The sequence below is a fragment of the Phymastichus coffea genome, unplaced genomic scaffold, assembly GCF_024137745.1.
Source record: "Phymastichus coffea isolate CEN01 unplaced genomic scaffold, Cenicafe_Pcof_1.1 PCOF00003, whole genome shotgun sequence".
Lineage (NCBI taxonomy): Eukaryota > Metazoa > Arthropoda > Insecta > Hymenoptera > Eulophidae > Phymastichus > Phymastichus coffea.
This window is the reverse complement of record NW_026706814.1, coordinates 287,481-309,368: the sequence shown is the minus strand read 5'-3', so window position 1 is coordinate 309,368 and position 21,888 is coordinate 287,481. Positions and strand designations below refer to the sequence as shown.

Here is a 21,888-nt window from a genome sequence, read left to right as displayed (position 1 = left end):
ATGTTCAAATATTACACAGACGCAATCACAGGAGTTCACTTGTAATAAACTCTAAACATGCGCGGTACCCATTTTGCTGACAGCTTCCTTATGTACATTCATGTAAAATTTTCCATGTTCATCCTAATAAAATGTTTAGAACATCACTAATCTCCCACACTTTCGCTCAACGATCGGCGTGTATAATATCATGAACTTTATCGATCATTTCCGGAATAGAAACCTTTTTTGAGAATCAAGATTTTCAGCATTTTCTAGTATAAAAAAAATATTTAATAAGCATACGAAATTCGCATTTTTTTCATTATTTTGTACATGCAATGAAAAACTAAATTAAAGAACTGGTTGTAAAAAGTTTCCAAAACAACGTACTGACATGAAACTTTATATACGCGCTAACACTAGATGGGACTGTAGTATAAAATACGTTTAATAACCCTCGTAAACAAGGTACTTCATTATTAGATAATCGATTTTGTTCTGTGATATCTGTTGAGGATGTAATATGATCCATTTACGGACGTGTGTGGAAAAAAACATAACCCAACACAGGAATAGAAGTGGGCAAACAAGCACTGTGTAAAAATCACATGATAGGTTCATTACTTACTGTACTCCAATATATCGTAATGTACTATTAAACTGCATAATTTATTCATGTTGTTATAGTATTAAAAATCTTAAAGTGAATATACAAACATTCAAGAATCACAGTCGTAATTTGCCTGCGTGTAGAAATGAAGTAGCCATGAAGCTGTAGCACAGCATGCGATACTTTATATAATGAACAATGGCAATTATTAGTTCCTGTAAAAATCTTCATAACTCCACATACTTAAAACCAATGTTCTTTTTTTAAGGAACTGTAGGACCTTGTCGATGGTGAGGGAGCTTAAGCTGTTGCGCGACGTCTCAAAGGTTTTCTGTCCGTAAACAAGTGAATGAGTGGACGGGCGCCCGAAGATTATATGCGAAACCCTGAGCTATACGGTGCCTGGGACTGGCCTTCAGGTACGTGCCAGCTACACATTCTGGGGAATACCGTGATGATCAGTATGGTTAGCCCTAGAGGGTATCCAAGGGTCTTGAGTTGAGCCTCGGAAGCACCTGGTGAGCCTCCCGAGTAATCAGCCTTAGACCCATATGCGGGGCTCTGTAGATCCGCTTCTCTCTACCCTAGCTACTCGTACGAACAAAATTTCTAAAAAAAACCCTTATTGTGGACTCTAGACGAACTTAATAACCGGGTAGCATACTACTAGAGAAGAAATCTTTCTCTGGTAGCTGGCTGCGATACCAATGCAGATCACGCTATATGGGTTAGCACTGACATCAACACCAGAGGGGAGGATTTATTAGAATACCTCGTTACCAATGATCTGGATATTCTCAACACTAGTAACAGCTTTACCATCGAGACATCAGAAGAGCCGAGGTGATAGATATCACATTGTGCACCCGTGAATGGCTGAAACGCATTAAGGGTTGGAGGGTATCGCTAGAATTATTTCTATCAGATCACTATGTGATAGAATTCAATATCTGTAACGTAGTAAGAATGACAGAATCCTCTATACGCAACCCCAAACGCACAGACTGGTGAGAATTTACTACCTCATTGCTAAAGAGTGTAGTGTACATATCACGCAAAATCATCAATATGAGAGAGCTAGATATGGCCGTATACTGCTATCAGCAAGATTGAAAACGACCTATGAAGGCAACTGCACATAAACGAGGGTAAGAAGCAAAAGTATTACCCCCTGGTGGAATGACAACCTAGAACGCTTCAGGCGCAAATCTAGAACTTTATCATTTCCAGAAGAACCCGGGATGAATACAGAAACGCAGTTTGGTCAACAAAGCGACAAAGCTGGAGTAGCTTCTGCAAGGATATTGAAGGAGTACCAGAGGCGGTCAAACTTAACAAAATTCTGTCGAGAAATCCAGAGGCTATCTCCGTTTCATCATCAACTTAAAGGGTGAATACACGCAAGCGGATGAACAGATCCTTTTGTGTCTAGAGGAGACCCATTTTCCGGGATTCCAGACGGACGCAATGGGACCTGCTACTGTATAACGGAATAACAAAACTGCTCCAGCCGGATGAGACAAGTCCCGCCATGAAGGTAACCTCTGAATACTGGTCAGAAAGATCGTCTCCCCTAACTTAATAAAATGGCCCATTAAAATGTTTAGCCTATACAAATCCCTGGAACTTGATTGAATATATCCAGTCTTCCTGAAGAAAGCGGAAGAAACCCTGTTTGATTCTCTAACAAAGTTGGTCAGGGCTATTCACCGGCACCACACCAGCTGCCACTGGCACCACAGAGATTTCTTTATGGCAGCAATAGTGGGAATAGCAACATTAACGGGAATAGCAGCGACAGCAGGAACAGCGATGGTATTATAGGCGTGAGCCATCTCTGCCCTCTGTCACCAAGCATGCGCACGATCTCCGTGGCTGTTACCGAACTGAAATAATCTTTCGCCCGACTGTGAACATTAATACCACGGTTGAGCGATCTGTGGTTCTCGGATGAAGAGGTTCACCGCTGCGCGGGCAAACATTCGTGCCGGTCCGCAGCAAATGAGCGTTTTTTGGAGGATACCGTCTCGCCCGATCGCTGTTACGGGCGTATTATTGCCGTGGCATAGTTATTGGTTCCTTTTTCTCCTATTTGTATTTTAAGTATTTCTATTTTTATTATTATATTATTTTCATTATTTATATATTTTAATTATTATTTATATTCTTCCGGAATCTCTGCTCTATCGTGCGCGAACATTGCAACTTGCACACCCGGCAGGTTACTTAGCATTTGAGGCATTTGTGCTTCTCTTGCTCGGCGTAAATCATTTTGTAAATAAAGTCGTGAACTGATTTGTAATTGTTAAAACGATGCTCCCTTTACAGAAAGGGATTTGCAGCAGGACTAAATGAGAGAAGATTTTTTCCTCTTTATAATACCTATAAAAAAACTCAAATTTAAGTTTTGTCAACTTCGCAGTAGCAATTTTTGAAGATTTTCACCTGCTGTTTCGGATGCCGTAGGATTTTATTTAACTACAACATTTCACTGCTGAGCAATAAAACTTTTTAGCTCTTGTATTACTGATAAAATTTTGAATGGTATGAATAGAAGTGTGCAAGCTTATGAAGCTTTTCTTTTCATATGTTTAAATTTATCAAAAATTAATTTAAAAAGTTTATTGAGATGATAAATTATAACAGTTAATGATACGGTTCATTATCGTGATTGGAGCTCCAGTCATAGAATATATTATTGGATATTTATATAGATCTTTGCGAGTCAAGGTCTGATAATATAAGGGAATCGTTATTTATGATACCTTGTCTCACGGAGATAGATAAAAAAACGTATTAGAAATAAAAGCATTATATATATGACGATAGGTTTAAGCTCAGTTATCAAAAGCGTAGCAGAGAAATAAAAGTGTGAAAGAAACAATATTAAGACCCCACCAAGTAAGCTCAACGACAAGGGCACCAAAGTCGATGGAATTGTGCTTTCAAGAGAGAACGATCGGCAGTTCTAGTTATACAGTTCTCCTAGGTTACGTATTTTTTTTATCTTTAACGACTATTTTATTGATATATTTTGGTCTGGTAATATAACTTTTCTGATGCACTACGTACAAAGCAAATATCATCATATACTCCAAAAACTTATAAAACAGCTAAATATGAAAAAATTGATTTTTTGTTAGTATCTACAACAGGATCGGTACTCGGTTTTTTTCTATAGAGGAATTAATTTTTTATTCACTTTTATAATTTTATAATATAATGTAGCAAATTGCTCCTTTTCATTCAATATTTATTATTCTGTAGGATTTTTATAGTATTTATATAAATTTTACTATTTTCATTATCCTTCAATATTGATCCACTAATGTCTCGTACTTTTATCTTCCATAAAATGACTGAAAATGTAGCTTGGAGTAGTGGCGAGTCCAAATCAGAAAATGAAATATTAGAAAATGAAGACATTGGTGAAATCGAATCACAAGACTTTTATTATAACAAACCTCAACTGTTTGATGATGCGTATTTTTACCCATTAATCAAAGATTTTGATGGTAGTTTCAAAATGAACCTGAATATCTCTTTTTAAAGAAGCCAATAGACTATTTCAATTATTTTTGTGATTCTTCTTTGCTCCAAAAAATTGAAGAGGAAACAAATTGTTATAAAACTCAAAATCCTACCACTAAATCTTCCCACATGAAAACTTGGTCTCCTGTCACAAAAATAGAACTGGAAAATTTTCTTGGCGTTTCGACTCTAATGGACCATGTCCAAAAAGGCGATGTGCAAAGTTGTATTTAATTTATATATTTATTCAAATCCTGCGAGTTTATATTTTCATAATAATGAAGACATCGTAAATCATCCTTTAGTGAAAATAAAGCCAGTAATAGAACACGTACAAAATAAATTTTCGGCAGTTTTCACTCCAGGGAAAAATTTGTGCCTAGATGAAAGTTTATTATTGTGGAAAGATAGGCTTCGATTCAAGCAATATATTCCTTTAAAGAGAAATCACTTTGGCAACAAATTCTTCATGCTTGTAGACTGCGAGACAGGATTTGTATTGGATTTTATGGTTTACACTGGAAAAGACATTGATTATCAGAAGTTTGATTTAGGTGGTATTGTAGCTCACTTTTTACAGCCTTACTTTTATAAGGATCATATTGTATATATAGATAATTAGTATACAGCTCCTACTTTGGCAGAATTTTTACATGATCGTGATACAGGATGTGTGGTAAGGTAAAATCAAATAGAAAGGGAATGTCAAAGCTTGAAAACAAATTAGTCCGAGATAAAGTAAAAGTCTCTCATAGTTATCAGTGGATGGCAGAGAGATGGGAAGACAAATGTAGCGTTCTTATGCTTACAAGTATGCACGAACTTGAATTCCGTATAACTAAAAAAAAAAGTTATCTAATGAATGAAGACATAAATCCAAAATATTTTCAAGATTACAATCAAAATATGGGTGGAATCGACAATATTGATAGACAATTATCTATCACAGAATCAATGCGAAAAATAATGAAATGGTATCGAAAGTTTTTTTTTCATCTTATTGATCTTTGTCTATCTAATGCTCATGCATTATATAAGGGCTACATAATTTCCTTTATTTCGATTACAGGTAGTTCATTGTTGAAACTTGATCCTTCTGCAAATATATCTCCTATAATGATCCTCCGACTCGATTAGTCGGCCGCCATTTTCCGAGACAAAGTACAAGATGGAGATGTCATTAGTGTCCTTTGCGTAAGACTGTACATATATATGAACTAAATAGGATCACCTTTTCACCACGTCCACGTCGTTGATTCTGAATCATGCTGAGAGCGGAATTTAGAATATTTTTTGACATTTTTGGAGACCCCGCAGTAACTTGATGCTTCTATAGTAGAAATGAAATTTGACCTCTATATCGACATTTGGCATAACAAGAATGCCTGCGGGATTTTTTGTATTATTTTTTACGTATTCAGTGCATCAAAATTCGTACGACAGCCTTCTCAAAACTCTGCTTATACCAGAAATACTACTTGACCTTGAAATAGATATTTTCAAGATCAGGATTATCAAGAGGAAATTTTTTATTATTTTTTACGTATTCAGAACATCAATTACATACGAAAACCGTCTAAAAACTTGATTTATAGTAGGAATAACATTTGACCTTGAAATGGTGATTATCAAGGTCAAGAGTGTCTGCAAGAATTTCGTTACTATTTTGTTATATTCAACCCATGAAACTACATATAAATACCCTCTCAGAGCTTCATAACAAAAGAGACAAATTTTTTACATTGCCTACGAGGCTAGTCGATATATGGACCAGCAGTTAGGTCAGCAACTCTATCTGATATATCCAGTGATATTATGTATAATAATCCAATATATATTTTACATATTCTAAGAGATCAATTTGTACTGAAATTCCTCGCAGCCTAAAGATTATTATTATTTATAAAGTGCTGACATCTCATGATTTTAAAATAAATTGTCCATGTACTGATGTTCTTTTATAACAATAAATGTTGTATCTGCATCTATCCTATTCTATTATTTGTTTGGAAAGGTATTATAAATTAATAATTCATATTTGAAAGAAAGAAGTGTATTTTTTGACGGCATATGAGGAAAGTATACTTTGACACAATGGCCGTCATTTGTAGATTTTAAAACAATGAGGTCATAAAAAGCAGTGCGGGGACACTCGCATACACCCTCACATACATCATATTTTCAACTCTACCACATCGCTCTTACTTCACACTTTTTTCTTATACTACATAAGGTTCTTTCTATAAGTCGATTTATTGTTGTTACTGTAATAAATTCACTTTTTATTCATATATATATATCAACACAACCCTAAAGAATCAACCGATTCACAGTGAATCATTTAAATCAAATAATAATACAACTGTTTTATATGAACCATTCTTCATATCCTCTACATGCTTCGTACGTTTTATTCAAATATTTGTAAATTTAACAACTCCAAATATGATGTTCTCACACAATTGACCGTACCTTCCATGTATCTATAGGAAATTGACATATACTCCAGTGTTCACTGTGAGGATCAGGTAAACCTCAGATAAACCGGATCACACTACGTCAAATTATTACTTAACACAATAATTGATATTTTGATATTATAACGGTTCTAGAAATTTCACATTATATATACATATATATATATATATGCACTCTTCTGTGTAGTAATATCTTATAAATTCGTTGTATGTTATAGTATTCTTTATTAGTGATATAATTTGTCATGTACCATTCCTGGCGAACGATCCATATAATCGAGTCTGCTAAGTTTCTATTTTTGCTTTAAATAATCCATCCAATAGTTACCTGTAACTTATAAGAATATTTTAGTTGAATTTTATATAAGTTCAACTTTACCCTTTTATTAATGTTGTTCAGTGTCAAAAATGTATAAGGACGCTATTATTATTGACATTATTTCTTCAGTCATTTGATTATTGTATCCAAGATTTTATAACCATTTATTATTCTTATCCAATATGCTCATCGTGTCATTGGATATAAATTATGTTATACTAAATTTATTACTTTTAATGAAGTTTATTCATCTTTCTCATACGAGGGTCGTTTGAAAAGTCCGTGCAAAGTCAGAGAGATGGCGCTACTAGTGCGTATCAAGGTTATTTTCAGTTAGTGGCATATCTTGGAAGAGCACACACCAACTTTCAGCCAGATCGGCCAATTACTTTGCGTTTTACATTCGTTTCAATCAAAGAAATCGAGTGGTTGTAAAAAAATGGACGAAAAAGAATTTCGTGTATTGACTAAACATTACTTTTTCAAAGGCAAAACGCCTCAGGAGATAAAACAGAAGCTTGATAAACATTATGGTGATTGTGCACCTTCGATTAGAATGGTTTATAAGTGGTTTCAAAATTTTCAGAGTGGCCATATGAACACAAAAGACTCTGAACGTTCTGGACGCCCTGTTGAGGTTACCACTTCAGACATTGATAAAATCGATGATATGGTGATGGCTGATAGAAGAGTGAAGGTGCGTGAGATTGCTAGTACTGTAGGCATCTCGAGCGAATAGGTACATAATATTTTGCACCAACATTTGGACATGAAAAAGCTATCCGCTAGATGAGTGCCGCGATTGCTCACGATTGACCAAAAATGAGATCGTGTGAAGTGTTGCAAGAATGGTTTGCAGATGTTCCAGGAAAATCCGCAAGACTTTAAGCTTCGTTTCATCATTGTAGATGAAACATGGATACATCACTACACTCCTGAGACCAAAGAATAGTCTAAACAATGGGTTACCAAGGGGGAATCTGCTCCGAAAAAGGCGAAGACAATTCCTTCGGCCGAGAAGGTTATGGCGACTGTCTTTTGGGATTCGCAAGGAATAATCTTCATCGACTATCTGGAAAAGGATAAAACCATTACAGGCGAATATTATTCATCGTTATTGGATCGTTTGAAAACCGAGTTGCTAGAGAAACGTCCACGATTGGCCCACAAAAAGTCCTCTTTCATCACGACAATACGCCAGCTCACGCCTCAGCAGCTATGGCCGCAAAACTGATGGAGATAGGGTTCCAACTCGTTTCACATCCCCCCTATTCTCCAGACTTGGCTCCGTCGGATTACTATTTGTTCCCTAATATGAAAAAATGGCTGGTGGGGAAAATATTTTATTCAAACGAAGAGGTGATTGCAGAAACGAATGCCTATTTTACAGACTTGGACAAATCCTATTATTTGGAAGGGATTAACAAACTAGAGCAGTGTTGGATGAAGTGTATAAGCCAAAAAAGAGACTATGTTGAAAAATAAAAAGGATTTATTAAAAAAAATCAAGCAGGTTTTATTTTTGCACGGATTTTTCAAACGACCCTTGTAGATTTAACTATCAAATTATAATAATTTAATATTTCACTTTTAATATTTTAAATTACATCTAATTGAGTAACAACTGTAATTTCTACGACTATATTTAGAGGTGTAACTTTTTTTTCATATAAAAGCATGCATGAGTTAGTTTATAACTTAAGATTTTTAAATATATAATCTTATTGTCAATATTTTAAACCCTTCAAAATTACGTAATTCCAATTTATAAAATAATATTTAGTATGCATTGTTTACTCTCGAACTCTTTCAGTATTATATCCATACTTATAAATATGTGTGTATGTATATATATATATATATATATATTGTAACGGTGCGGTTATTTTTTGAATAGTTCGTGTTTATGCGAAATTCGCGAATAAACCTACCGTAAACAATCGAGACTTTCGTCTCGTTTCTCGCGAGTTCGCGAGACGTTGTAGACCTTGCACTGGTCTACTGTGCAGCGGTTAGCGCAGTTTTAAAACACGGGCTTACTCGTGTTTGCGGAGGCGGCAGGGTTCTTAATTTTGCGAGGAAGGTGTCAGCAAATAAGTGGGAGAGCCAAATAGTATTTTCAATAACGAAACAATAGACGTTTATTCATTAAATAGAAAGAATTAGAATAGAGAAAATTACAAATGAATGCTCCTCGACGAGCAATATTCGAAAGGGAGAGAACGTTGGAACGTGAGAGAGAGAGTTGCTATATGATAAGAGCTGGCACTTACGAATATGCGCGTACGCTCGCAGATTTTCCAAAATGGATCGGCCGTCACACACGCACGACGCACGCTCTCGCTAACCACCTCCGGTTCGTTATCCAGCACAGTATTTTACGAGGTAATCGTATTCCTTGTTTCGCGATCCTCCCAAAAACGTTCGAGCTCGCCGCCAGCGTATCTCTTCTGCTCTCTGATCTCATCCCCGCCCAGCTCTCTCTCTCCAGCTTACCCTCTCTCTCATCTTGTTTACGTCTTCTCTCTCTCTCGTACAGTTGCGTAACTGTAAACAAGCTATACATATTACAAACTTCTATCGAATATTATATTATAGCTGGTGAGAGTATGACGATTTAAATTTATTCGTCATAATATATATATATATATATATATATATATACAGTGCCGGTCAGCCACTTTTACCCCCCCCACGGGCAAAATCAGTCTAACTTCAAAGTTTTATATCTCTGGTAGAAATTAACGTACAGAGACGCGCGTGGGTGCGTTTGAAAGGTCTTTCGGAGAGCTTTCAAATGATATGACTCACGGTTGCCATCGATTGTTTTTTTAAATTTTGCAACAATTATGCAAAATTGAAAATTCTGAAATTTTTTTATTATTTTTGACAATTAGCCAATTTTGGAAAAAAAAGGTAAGAAAATTTGAAGTACACCATTTTTTAGCTATTACCAAGCCCTATCTGAATCACTCATCAAAAATTTATTTTCGTCAAATATGACGCGCGCACGGGCATTTTTTCCTGGAAGTGACAGTTTTTTTCAACATTTTTTATCTCCGTCAAATTGTAACAATCGAAAAAAATTTATAGGAGAAAAAATGTTTGTTTTTTCACGTAGAATACTGCAATAATTTTTTTTTCGGTTTTTCGAAAAATTTTTTTTTCTCGGTTTTTTCAATTTTTTTTTCTCACAGTCGGTACGCTAAAAAGATGAGAAACCACAAAAAAAAATTTTTTATTGCTTTGTGTACATTAAAAATATTTTCTGTCTTCACATTTGTTGCTATTTCATTTATTTATTGATAAAATTATTTTTCAAGGTCGAAAAAAAAAGATTTTTTTTTTATGTAATTTACGATACTTGTTATGTAGTATTATTGAATATGTGGAAAAAAAATTTTTTTTGTGGTTTCTCATCTTTTTAGCGTACCGACTGTGAGAAAAAAAAATTGAAAAAAACCGAAAAAAAAATTTTTCGAAAAGCCGAAAAAAAAATTATTGAAGTATTCTACGTGAAAAAACAAACATTTTTTCTCCTATAAAATTTTTTTCGATTGTTACAATTTGACGGAGATAAAAAATGTTGAAAAAAACTGTCACTTCCAGGAAAAAATGCCCGTGCGCGCGTCATATTTGACGAAAATAAATTTTTGATGAGTGATTCAGATAGGGCTTGGTAATAGCTAAAAAATGGTGTACTTCAAATTTTCTTACCTTTTTTTTCCAAAATTGGCTAATTGTCAAAAATAATAAAAAAATTTCAGAATTTTCAATTTTGCATAATTGTTGCAAAATTTAAAAAAACAATCGATGGCAACCGTGAGTCATATCATTTGAAAGCTCTCCGAAAGACCTTTCAAACGCACCCACGCGCGTCTCTGTACGTTAATTTCTACCAGAGATATAAAACTTTGAAGTTAGACTGATTTTGCCCGTGGGGGGGGTAAAAGTGGCTGACCGGCACTGTAGAGAGAGAGAGAGAGAGAGAGAGAGAGAGAGAGAGAGAGAGAGAGAGAGAGAGAGAGAACTATCAATTTTAAACTACTTTAAGTAATTTTTTAAATGCCTTTGTAAGTAAAGATTAATTATTGTAACGCATGCTAAAATAAAAAAAATCAATTACGTATGACCATTAGGAAGATCAAAGAGACAATCGAAGGTAAAAAGATATAGTAATAGACATGATATAAATATAGTATGGTTGCGAGAGATACGGTAATGACAGATCTACGGACATAGATGAATCAACATATCTTGTAGCATTGAAACAGATTTCGACTTGCCGTTAATTGAGCCACACGTGCCCACTCTGATCAATGCAACCCAAGGTTTCTGCGATACTATTTATTGCATTTACAAAACAATAGCTAGCGGAATTTATATTCTGATTCACTCACTGACTAACTTGCTCATTCATTTACTCTCACATTAATTAGTCGAGTAGTTTCTACATGCTTGCGGTATAATTACTTGTCAAATCTTTCGGAAATATTCATACAGTTTAGCATTATTTTAGCGTATAGACAGCATTGGCGATAAAGAATGACCGACAGCATCAAGGCGACGTTGATCCCCCCCCCTCCGGCGAAGTAACTGATGGTAACCGGTGAACTATTTAATGAATACGTTCGCCTGTTACACAACATTCCATGTCAACCTCCACTGAGTAACATCATGGAAACTTCAATATTTATATATTCCTTACATTTTTATTTTAAAAATGATTGTCTTTATTTTAATAAAAAAATGAATACTCTTTTGAAGATATTATCAAATTAGCTACGAATTTATTCATTGCTTTTAGGTAATCTATACATTTTTATTACATGCCTATCTATAAAGAATCAATAAATCGAACTAAATCAAAATAACTTTGTAATTCTTCAATTGGCTTTTCAATAAAATTGTAAAAGTACAATTATCTTTATTCAAGTAACATATGTTATACAAATAAAATGTTATAAAATATACAATACTTTAATATATATCTACATTCCTTGAACTCGCTTTACAAGGTTATTAAGCTATGCCGTAAATATCTTTTACAAACGTATGTAATATATACTATCATACTTTTGTGTGATAAACTTATGAACTATCAAAAATACTTCAATATTCCGCTGAGCTAGAAAAGATTTAATACTGAATAAACTGTTTTCCAGCCAGGTGATCGTTTACCAGTTTCATACAATATACATTATGTTGAAGACATTGTCACATGGCGTAATTGAGATTTGGCACATCATACGCTCTAAAGAAACTTAACAATATTCGGTGTTCTTAACCTAACAGTGTTCGGTTGAATTTTTCTTAAACATATCAAATATGTGTATCATATATTAATTGGTAATTGAAGCAAATGCTAAGGAACTTAACCGCTTCTTTAACTATGATATTCTCTCTCTTCTCTTCATTTTCTAACTTGAAAACATTTTTATTTAACATTGTTAGGTTTAACAGAGATTTTCTAATACCAAATTATTACTTTAGCAATGATTTATTCAATCACATCTTTGAATGTTCTTTTTAGCTAAGACAGCACGGCACGTATACATAATACAATATCTTCAACAAACTGTGATACTTCAACTTCTTTGTATAAATTTATATCTATTTCAACAACATATAATAAATACAATATTAGACCCAGGTCTTCACTCTGTGAAACCATTTTATAGCAATATTTCAGTTGATTTATATTGTTCTTTGTAGAAACTTTTAATTTGTCAATAATCTAAAGAATAGAAGAATATGATTTTGTGCAACCGAAACCTGGGGACGCTGTGTAATGCATTCCTAATATCTAAGAAAATAGCAAATACGAGCTCATTATTACTTATTGCATCTTATATACTAGCGTGGATGAATTTAGGTAGATAAACCTTTTCATTGACCTTTTATTAAAAAAAATAAATAGAGAGAACATACATGTCACTGATAAATTTGTAGATCGTATTACTTGTCTTTAGAATCTTCATCTGAAGAGATTTGTATTTCCAATGTATCGTCAACAGATTTTCAGAAATTGATTTTTCAATAGTATTATTCTAGTATTAATATCCGTGAGTGATTCTAATTTATATAATTCTTCTAATATGATAACTAACGAAGAAGTATTCTCTGTGTGTTTAGTAGATACCGATTGTTCTTCACAGTATTAGTGTTTACATGTCTCTATTAAAAATCAATGCGATTATTTGTATGTAATAGGAAAGGTCACGACAATTGTCTTTAGTGGACAAGATCCTTTTATTTTATAAACATATTTGAAAGTTTTTCTGTTTTTGGAGTTATTTATATCAATTTTGATTTTCAAATTAGACATTGCGCTGTTTGAAACTTATCTCTTGCTTGGTTTTTTAAAAAAGAAAAAATTCGGAATTATTTCCACTTTACATATTAACCCATTAAGTGGCAAACGTCCATGGCTGCAATGCTTCGATTTGACATTATGCCATTCGTACAATTCTCAATAGATTTGGATGAAATTTGGTTTCCTTATGTTTTAGTGTATGCTCTTTCGAAAAATCACCAAGTTTTTTTGAAAATCTTGACAGAAAAAAAATATGGCCGATTTTTTCGAAAAAATTCCAAATTTTTTTCAATTTTTCTCAAAATTTCGCTCTGCTGAAAAGAAATGGACCCTAAAATAGGCTCCCTAAATAATTTTTTTCGCAACATGGGACAATTATCTTTCAAGCGCATTCGACTTTATTAAAAAATGTTGATTAGAAAAAAAAATATGGCGGTTTTTGTATCGTAGTGTAATTTAGAAATTCATGATTTTTTTACTCGAAAAATATCAACTTTTGAAAAAAATATTATAGAACAAAAAGTGCTTAGAAGTGGTCAAGAAACATGTGAGAATTTTTGAAATTTGAAAATTTTTTTAAAAATAAAAAATTGAAAATTTTTGAAAAATTTTATAATAATTAAGTTTCTCTCTAAACATGTTTTTTTGACAATTCTTAGTGATTTTATTTACTTGTGTAAATTAGCAAAGCATTGACTACAATAATACTTTTTACACTCTTTGCACATGTAAAACGTACGAGTAGCACATCCTTGTCCATTGCAAGCTCTTCTTCTGATAGTTAGGCTCAAATTGTGGTTTTTCAAATCACCGAATTTAGCGTTTTTGACATAACTATCTACAATACTCAAAGCGAATTTCTTTGCGCTTACTTTTTTTTGCCTGAACAAGCATTATAGAGTATTACTGCATTTGCAATAGAAGACTGGATAATTCTCATCAATATTGGCCAAGTTCATCTCTTACTTCTAATAATAGGTAATAAAGCACTACAGTACTGATCGTGTAGGTCAACACCTCCTATAATTAAGTTATAAAGTGAAAACACAAGTGGCATAGAAATGTCAGTTCTTATTTTTTTTTCTTTGGAGTAGCGTTTCACTTCTTTTGTTGGTGTAACATCAGCTGTAGTTGAAATAATCGAAACTTGTTTAGAATCTACCACGGTTACGAAGTTCATTTCGCTATTTTTTTCATATTGAACTTTAAAAGTTCCACGAGGAGCTTTTTTATCAATTTCATTTTTTACTGGTATACGATCTTTCCTAATTACACCAGTAGCTCGTAAGCCAAGCTTTTTTAAATGAACAACTAAGTCTGGATTTGTGTAGTAATTATCAAACCAAAGATGGTATTCTTCAATTTTCTTTCTAGAAATTGATGAAAGTAAAGCTTCGCTCATAGATAAAACAGCTTGGCTTCCTAGAGCAATACTTGACAATTCATCATTATGAGTGCCTTTGTCACAGTATATGTCACTGTCAAAGAGATATCCATCAGCACCATAAATTCCAAACTCTTTTATTCCCCATCGAGTTGGTTTATTTTTTATAAATTGTTTGATCAACAGACTACCAAAAAATTTAATCATCATTTCGTTTATGGATAATCCTGTCTGAAAAAAACCAAACTGTTTTATATTTTTCCTAAAAATTTCTAATATAGCTCTAACTCTCCAAGCACGATCTTTTTTATTTTTATCTGTAGGTTTGGAGCATTTGATTTTTTATTTGATTTTCAAAAACTTTTTCAAAGACATCAATGATCTAACTACTGGGGACTCGAGTAACTCATTTTTGCAACCAATAATCTTTTTCAGATATTCTTTTGTTGAACGCAGAAAGAATAATAATGGCAACAAATTTATTTAGTTCTTCTATTGTTATATCCAAACCGTTAAATTTTGAAGCTTCAATGATATATTCTTTTATATTTTTACAAAAGAACATTTCAAATAATTCAACAGGGGTACTATTAGCAATCATTTTACGATCTTTATCTTTTAACAAATATTTATTAGATGGAATTTCATCATACTTTTTCTCTCCATCTAACCAATCGTATACATGATCTTCTTGCAAACGTTTCTGAGTGTTAGAGTAACTTTTTTTAACTTCATGGTACGATAACAATTTTTCAACAATTTCTTGAACATCGTTTTCATCATCAGCGTCGTCATTTTCATCAGCATTATCTTCATTTTCGTCATCATTATCTTCATCACTAACATCTTCAGAATTGTTAGATTCGTTTTCAGATTCTGAATCTGAACTCTCAGGATGTGGTAGCATAACATCTACCGTGTCATCATTTTCAGACACTTCACAAGATTCACTTGAAAATGCAATTTGTTTTTTATTTTTATTACACCTTCTTTGAGGTAAAATGCGTATTTTTCCAGACATAATACCAGCAATTATTTGAGAAAACCAAAATTAAAAAGAAAAAACTTAATTACAAGTAATTACCTTTTAAGGTTTACAAAATATTTGAATGAAATGGTTGGATATCACACCACCTCAAACTAAAAATGTTAAGTTGATAAACTATACGACATACGACAATAATAAAATCCTAAATTTTTTGAAAATATACTTTCACACAAAAAGAAATTTTGTTGAAATAAATCCCTTCTAAAAGGCTTTCAAAATATCGCTGTAGTAAAATTGCAGGGGTAACTCGAATTACATTTTTCAAAATAGCAAATGTTACAAAAAAATATTGACAATAGATATAAGATTATGATGTTTTTGTAATTGATTTTTATAAATTAAAACTGAAGTTTATTATTATTATTTTATAAAACTTGCTTAGTAATGTGTTACGGCCAAGGCCTTTATTCATAACATATGTAAAATTTGTAATTTGAAGTAAACAAATATTTCTAAAAATGAACTATTATAGAACTCTTCTGCTCAAAATAATGAAAAATATTTATTAAAAAATGTTATAACACATACATTTACTTAAAATTGGCAAAAATAAGCACTTCCAAAAAAAAGTATAAATATTTTTGGATTTTCGGGAAATTCAAATTTTCAATTTTCCAAAAATTTTCCAAATTAATTAGTAAAAATTCACACGTGTTCCTCGACCAATTCTAAGCACTGTTTGTTCTACAACAATTTTTCCAAAAGTTGACATTTTTTGAGTAAAAAAATCATGAATTTCTAAATTACACTACGACACAAAAACCGCCATATTTTTTTTTCTATTCAACATTTTTTAATAAAATCGAATGCGCTTGAAAGATAATTGTCCCATGTTGCGAAAAATATTATTTAGGGAACCTATTTTAGGATCCATTTTTTTCAGCAGAGCGAATATTGGAGAAAAATTGAAAAAAATTTGGAATCTTTTCGAAAAAATCGGTCATATTTTTTTTTCTGTCAAGTTATTGAAAAAGCTTGGTGATTTTTAGAAAGAGCATACACAAAAACATAAGGAAACCAAATTTTATCCAAATCTATTAAGAATTGTACGAATGGCATAATGTTAAATCGAAGTATTGCAGCCATAGACGTTTAAGTTTTATCTTAATAACATTAATGAATTTTTAAAGTATTTTCTAAATTATGACGACTTTTGAAGTTTTTTTCTTTAATTTCCGACGAAACCTACGTTCGTAAAATAGTTCTCTCTTTCACTACTAATCTTACACCTCTACGCAACATAATCAGCAAATCAAACTGTCTCATTCCAATGATAATATCCAAATCTGGTAGTGATTTCTAATTTACTTTATAAACTTAATATAGTTGAAAATTTTCAACCGAATTTAAAAACATTTTTTAGAATTGAAAAAGCAGAGTGACTAGAAAAAAAGCAATTTTTCAAGCAAAACCATATAATATAATATAAATGGAATTATGACTCAATAATCAACAAAAGCAGTTAACAAGCTCACATTTTTTCCGGATACAAGACTCTACGCAAGATCGTACACATAAATTAAGCGGAGGTATCTTCGCTTTCATTAAATTTAATTCAGAATTTTTCGAAACTATTAATTTGTACTCACTTCATCAAATCTTTAAGATTCTAAAATAAAAAATTACCAATACCTTCCGTAATGCTCTATAGCATACGTATTTCGAAGCTCCGGGAACGGCACATTTAGAATATTATTGGAATTATGTTTTCAATAACGTTGACAAAAACAGTTACGATTTTATTTTATGATTTTGACATAAAGAAGAAAGATTTCTTGCTGCTGAAATTAACTCTGACATATTTTTGCACAATAATTTCTCAATGTATTATAAAGAAAAAAAATGAGATTTTTAGGTAATCGATCAAGTTTTTTCTTTATATGTCCTTCTGCTCTAATCTTTATTATTAATTATGTCATTTAGGTGTCGTTTATAAATGACTTTTATCAAAGCGTACGTATTGAGCAAAGGCTATATTTTTGTCAAAAGAATTTTTTGTACCAATAAAAATCGTCAACAAGAATTGTTTTGAGAAAATTTTTTTTGACATAATTATTTTATCGTTTTCCAAAGACTTATTGATCAACCCTCGTATATACCTTTTTACAACAATAGCACTAAACCTATTCCAAAATATCCTTAGACATGAAATATGAGAAAGGATCAAAATACATTGTTTTCGAATGCATTGATTACAAAAAGTATAAGTCTTACTAATAGAGTAAATTGAAATTATATTGTCAACTTGTTTGATCCGGAAAGTATATGTAACATATTGATTCATATAATCAAAAATAATGTAGCACTATTAATTCATTGTGCTTAGACGGTAAATAACTCAAAAACAAAATACCTATTCAAGCCAAAGGCATAACTATCTTGTGTTAAACTAAGAAATTATATAAGATTTGGTATAGAATACTGATAATTTATATCATTCAACAGGAATATAAAAAATACGAAGAAATTCTTCAAAATTTTCTTGAAGATGCCAAAATTAAAGACAAATTATTACGCTTCAATAGCTGCGATAAAGATTATAAAAGCATATTGAGCATATATCATGTAACGGGTTAAAACCGCTTAATTATTATATTCGCGCGATTATATTAAAAGGACACGCGTAATTGTCAATGCTCACTACTTATCCGGGAGGGCACGAGAAAGTATGCGTCAGTCAACCAATAATCGTTAATAACCTATACTAAAATGAGTGGAAGCTATAAGATATGAGAGACTCAAAGAAAACACTTGTTAGTAATATAAATTGGATCTTTTATTATCCCTCAAAATCTACAAAAGGTCGGCCCGCGCGTTTGTTTACATGAACGCTCGCTCGTCGACAACACGCTTTGCCGGTACGCTCGCTGCTCTTTGTTATTAGAGCCGTTGCATGCACGCATCGAATGTTAGCATCAAATTATTATTCTACGCTCGCGATCGCGAAATTAAGCTGGCCAGCTTACCTTCTACTTGCAGGCGATCGGAGAAAAACAGCGACAACTCGCACAGCACGGAACAGTTTTTATAGTGTTTTGTTTTGCTCGCGGGTCGCGGATGCGCGCACGGAGTGGTTTCGCCCTCGATGGCGAAACCTCACACACACACGCACACTGCTTGGCCTTAAGCTGGTGGCTGGATGGCTCCTTGGAGGCAGCTGTCACGGCTATCTGGCACTCAGGTTATTGCTGATCTGGCGTACGGTTGACAAGGGCACGTGAATCGGCAAATGCGGTAGCGTAAGCGGACGGACACTATGGTGGTATAGGCTTCACTGGTTCAAATTCGGTCGCGCGCGTTCCGTCTGCTCGCGTGCCGAATTCCTTCGTTACCTATTTTGTCCCCCCGGCAGGTGCTGCCCTCACAGACAGCAATTAAGCTAAATAGTCAGCGCTAATTTGACGTTTACCGTCACAATCAATAATAAAAGATAAAACAAAAAAAATAAGGTATCGACAATTCAACACAAGGACTGTAATAATAATCCTGATGAAATTACCAATGTTTTTAACAATTTTCTGGTGAAGTAGCCATCAAGTTAGCTGTAAAATTAAAAAAAAAGTACTTTGAATTTACCACTAATTGTGAGATTCAAATAAAAGTTCTATATGCAATATATTACGGTAATAGAAATATTAAAACTATACAAGCCTGTAAAAAGAAAATTGACAATATTGATGGAATCAGTGTCCAAATTCTCAAAGTCATGGATGCTTATGTAACCTTTCCATTCGAATCTTATATAAATATAATTTTCACTTAAGTATACGTGAAGCTACGTGATCCAAAACTCTAAAAGTGAACGCTAAAAGGTGAAATTAAATCTATGTATAAATCAGACGATATACTAATGCCTACAAACTAACATATATATCAATTGAAACTACCAAAAAACGGAGAAAGCTAATTTTCATAACTCAAATTCATGTTAAAACTGATTTGAAATCGATTGAAATTTGATTGTCATTTCAAAACAAATTGTAAGCATTATAAATGGTATAGTGGGAGTTTCTGAGGTTGCTGATCATAGAGTTGACGTCAGACTCTTTAAAAAACCATACCCAGGAGACGTTAGCTAGTAGCATATAGGATAAATTTAATGATTTTCTAAAAAATCTTTGTTTTAAATCCATTTTAACGGTTTTTCATGAAGCGATATATCAAAACAAGATTAACTTGGAATGTAAAGTGTAAATTAGGCTTGAAATTGATCATTAGTCACACTAGTAAGATCGGGTGCGGTAATTTTAGTTATTTTTAAGATTTTGTAGGATCAAATTGATTTTCGCTTACGCACACGTTTTTTATCGAATGATCGGTGTAAAGGGTTTTTGGCACGTTTTTGTCCCCTTGTCGAAGTTGTCTCTCTTTTTATCATCCAGCAGTAATCTGCCAACATATTTAGTTCACCTCCCATTAAATTTACGTTCAAATTCTTTTAAGTCTTGGTAAAACATTTCACCTTACTCTTCACTAAAGTCACCCTTACTTTCAAGAAATTGATCAATATGAGATTCAAGAAAATAAAGTTTTAAGTTCATTAGGCAGCCTAATTTCTAATTTTTGTGTTACCCAAAAATTTTATTGACACCTCTTTAAAGCTTGACCATGCTGCTTTCTCGGATTCATTCATAGTTGTGTTAAAGTTTTCATCTCTAAATAAAGTACGGATTTCAGGACCGTCATAGATGTCTTTTTTTAATTTAGTATCTGCTTTCTTATAAAATTGTTTTCCAGGTTCAAATGACTCTCTTGGTGGCTAATTCTGTTTTTTGTAAAGATTTGTTCTATCACTAATATTGAACATACACAAGTAACATAGATATTTTGTGAATCGAGATTTTTGTTCGCTCGAATTTGCCAATTATGTTCTTTGTACTTTATTTTTGTCAAAATCAATTCAAAATTTGAATACTCTTTTTTGAGCGTAGTTGAATATCTTAACGGTATAGGTACTACTTGTTTGTATTGTGAAGAAATGCTGTTTCAAGGCTGCGCTGTGATGAATCAATGAACAATCGCCAGGTTTGTACACATCTGGCTTTAATTCATCGATGAGTCCTTTTACGCAAGTATAGCAAACTAGATCTGAATCTTAATTAAAATACTTACGAAACGTTTCCTCTCGGTTACGGTATGAACTTACTTTAGTACCCTTTGTCGCCATATTTCCCCTCTTTAAGTCTGAAGCTAGTAACTCCGATTGTTCTTTGGTTAAACCACTCTTTCTAATTAAATCGTTGAGACTTGTCTGATCAAATTTTTTAACAGTTCCCTCTCTACCGATAGGAACATACTCTTCGTCATTATTTATAGAAAGATTTTTTTCACTTTCATCGGATTCGTAAAAATCCTCTTCATTTGTTGCGTGATCATTGTTGTCAGTTTCTTGTTCGTTAATTTGATTAATCAAATTGTCATCTACATTTTACGGCCCTCAAAGCTATTGTAAAACTATACCAAGAATCTTCATTTCAGATGCTTCTACAATTATTTTTTGTGGAAACACAACGCTCTGAACGCTTGGATAAACTTTAATCTCTTTCTTAATTTTACTTATGCCTTCTATTGTTATTACACAAAAATAACTATCGCTTTTATTTTCTGGTTCTTTGCACTTCGTAGGTGTGGAAAACTTTAATTTGGCCCTATCCTGATTTGAACTGACTCGATTCATCATTGTGCAACTAGAGCCACATACAACATGAGGGATGAAGGTTTTGTCTTGTTGTAAAATGCCACTGGCAAAGTATAACCTACATGAATGGCTTATTGTTTCCGTAATTTTTCTTCTGTTTTTCATCTCGACGTATGGAAAACATACATAACAGAAGTTATTCGAATTTCCTATACATTTGTGACTAAATCGTTTGCCGGACGTGCCAACAGAGTTAATTGAACGTTGAAGGTTGAAATGTGCCATAAATTGAATGTAAACCCCGCATACTAGGAATCCTGTCCCGATCGCAGGTGAGTCCGCGGTCTTAGGGGTGATAACTCATATACCTAATTATGAGAGCTATCCAACTTTTATACAATATCAACTTGTCGTCAGACACACTACGGTATTATCCTCACATCCTAACGCTCCCCTGCAAGTCAGCGTGTCTTCGCAGGTTTCTTTATTTCGAATAGTTGGCCCAAACGAGTCAAGTTACACATCTCATTTTAAGGGCAGTTATTAAATTTATCCTATATGTTACTAGTTAACGTGGATGTGG

At 33.0% G+C, this 21,888-nt stretch overlaps 1 protein-coding gene across 4 annotated transcripts in view; it reads right to left on the bottom strand.

Annotated features, from left to right (window-relative positions):
* Window positions 1–21,888, bottom strand: part of LOC131665082 (importin subunit beta-1) — a 534,754-nt gene that overhangs the window by 461,215 nt on the left and 51,651 nt on the right. Inside the window, exon 2 of one of the 4 annotated variants that reach the window (XM_058936708.1) lies at window positions 6,852–6,934. The exons of 2 other annotated variants lie outside the window; for them this stretch is intronic. The gene's annotated coding sequence lies outside the window, so the exon portion shown is untranslated. The remainder of the gene's footprint in view (window positions 1–6,851; window positions 6,935–21,888) is intronic. One more of the 4 variants, XM_058936715.1, reaches the window with a different exon arrangement.